This window comes from Nicotiana tomentosiformis, chromosome 8 (assembly GCF_000390325.3).
Source record: "Nicotiana tomentosiformis chromosome 8, ASM39032v3, whole genome shotgun sequence".
In the NCBI taxonomy this organism is placed as follows: Eukaryota; Viridiplantae; Streptophyta; class Magnoliopsida; order Solanales; family Solanaceae; genus Nicotiana; species Nicotiana tomentosiformis.
Genome location: NC_090819.1, coordinates 20,460,202 through 20,462,953, shown reverse-complemented (window position 1 = coordinate 20,462,953; position 2,752 = coordinate 20,460,202). Strand labels below are relative to the sequence as shown.

The following is a 2,752-nucleotide window of genomic DNA, read 5'->3' as shown; positions in this document are numbered from 1 at the left end:
TCAAAAATAGGTCCAATGCTTACGAGATGTCCATAGTTTGACTACTATTTTGACAGCTCTCTTGTATAATATACGGATTAGTTAGTTGATAGATTAAACACTATTGTTTTAGCATACACGGGATTCGAATTTGTTGAAAACCAAGTTAAGTAAAATATAATATAGTTAGATAACCATTGAACAAAGCAAGTGTCAACACATATTTTAGGATGCAGATTATACAATTCGCCAAAAATATCAAAATTTTGGAACTTCCCCAATTTAGTGATATTCTTTCGTGAAACTATTACTCCCTCTGTTTCAATTTATATGAAACATTTCACTTCTCGATATTTAAACTGTATATAGTTAGACTACTATTTTTAAATAATTTTTTAATTATATTGACACGAGAAGAATTAAACTTATAGTACATTTTGTATAGTTTTGAATGTCTAAATTTCAATTTCAAATTACTAAGTTGAACTTGAACTAATCTAACGAAGCTTCAAAGATTAGTTAAATTAACTCTCGATAAACGAAATACTCCTATGTAATATATTGACAGAAGGAAATGTAATTTAAATGAGTTCCATCAGAAACATGAATGAAATAGCACCTTTTACCTTATGAAAAATATACAATGCGATATTCATGCTGAAGAATGAAATCTCCGGCTATAGTTATTTGTTGTTCCCTGTCTACCTATGCTGAAAATTTCTGCACTGATTTTACATTTCCTTATATATGTGCCTAAATTTTTCACGCACAAATATATTCCGAGCTAAACATAGTGGATTTTGTCGAACACAAATATGCCACATCTCAGTTTTCCCTCAAGGCAAACGCTTTGTTCGGTGTTGTCCGGGGAAGAGAAAGGAATCTACTTGAGTGAGTTATTTTTGGCATATTTCCCAACGCTCAAAGAATCCCTTTTTAACTCGTTTATGACCAAAAATCCCTCCAATCGTAATCTGTACTAGGATTGTCCAAAAGATTATCATATTCTAGGCTGCCCAAATTTTCAGTTGAGATTAACGTTCCATCCCCAGGTTTAACTATGTTCATAAGATCAGAATCTTCATTTACACCAAAATAATCAGGCTTTATACTATGGTAATCCTCAAAAATAACACCAAAACCATGCTCTGATAAGTCAAAAGACAGGCTTGATTTTGTATCCATTTCGTTCTTGATTTTTTCTTTGTTATGTGACCTACGATCAATGTCAATTTCACCAAATTCTTGCTTGCAACACTGCTCGTCTTTCTGGGATTGTTGCAGCATATCATTCAGCTGTTGTAACTGTGGAGAAAAGGGAACAACTTCGAGAATCTAATACGAAGTGGGCGTATGGACATAAGAATAGTAAAATTGCGGAAAAAAATAATTTTTTTTCAAGTGAAAATGGTATTTAAAAATTAGATTTGTGTTTGGACATGAATATAATTTTGGGTTGTTTCTGAATTTTTGAGTGATTTGAGTGAAAATTTTGAAATACAGCTTTTTGGAGTTTTTCAAATTTTCGAAAAATTTCAAAATTCATCTTCAAGTGAAAATTGAAAATTTTATGGCCAAACACTGATTTTGGAAAATAGTGAAAATTTTTCGAACAAAAGTAATTTTCATGGCCAAACGGAAATGTTTTGTGGTCTGAGTGCTACTTTAATTTGATAAGAAAATGGATATGGCTGATTTTAAGTATGATTAATAAGATAATAAAATTACTAAATTAATCTTTGTCACACTAGAATAATTAGGTGTTACTCATTGTAATGTTTTATCCATTATAATAGTCAAGTGACTAAACTTTCTCAAAGTCACGTTGATGGATAGTTTTCTACTTATAATGGTTAAATTTTAGTAACTTTACTGCTATAGCGGTTAACTAAAATTTTATCGACAATAAAAGTAAAGTTACTAAATTTCGCCCATTATAACATCGATGAAACCTGCTAACTAAGCTGATTTTACTCTTATAATGGTTAAAGTTTATGAATTAGCTGTTACAATGGGTAAAGTTCAGTTATATTAATTCGATAGAAATAGCCACTTTCATATTATAGTGGTTAAAGTTTATTTGCTTAATGTGAGAAGAAATAATTTTGTAACTTCACTGGTAAATCTTAATGACCATACGTGAAGTTAATATATAGAGGGGACAAGCAAAATTGTATACAATACCTGCATAACTAAGTATTGTTTCTCTGTCTTCAAGAATTCGTACTGGGAAATTAGAATGTTATAACTGGACATAAGTAAGCTATAATCCCTCTCTAGCTACTTAATTAGATTTGCATCGAGCTCTCTTGTTCTGAAGCCAAATTACGACCTATCGAGGTTGCAAACCTAGCTTTCTGGCCACCTGCAACTTCTTTCTTGGCTCTAGTTTTGTCTCTGACGTATAGAGGAGTCGTAGTATGGACAAGTTCAGACATATAGTATAGTTGAAGGGCCGTCATATAGTATATAAAGACTAACTTCAGGCAGATAATTGAATAACCTAAGTGATGGGTTATAGAGAGAAGCTCCAACCTTTCACTAGAAATTTTCCTGTAAACTAATCTACCAATTCCCTTTCTTCTTCAATGAAACCATGACTGGCACTCCTCCAATAACCAATACAGAACCCCCCAGATCTAAGCCTCATGAATATAGATGACTCAACCACCAATAAAAATCACCCTTCATTTATGCAGACACTATTAAATAACTATACTATGTCACTACCACAAAGTTCTAATACCCAATCACACATTGACATGTCCGACGA

General features: G+C 32.0%; 1 pseudogene; it reads right to left on the bottom strand.

Moving 5' to 3' along the window:
• Nucleotides 1-924: 924 nt before the first annotated feature.
• On the bottom strand, nucleotides 925-2,383 carry LOC104086287 (homeobox-leucine zipper protein ATHB-12-like; annotated as a pseudogene).
• Between the last annotated feature and the right edge of the window lie 369 nt (nucleotides 2,384-2,752).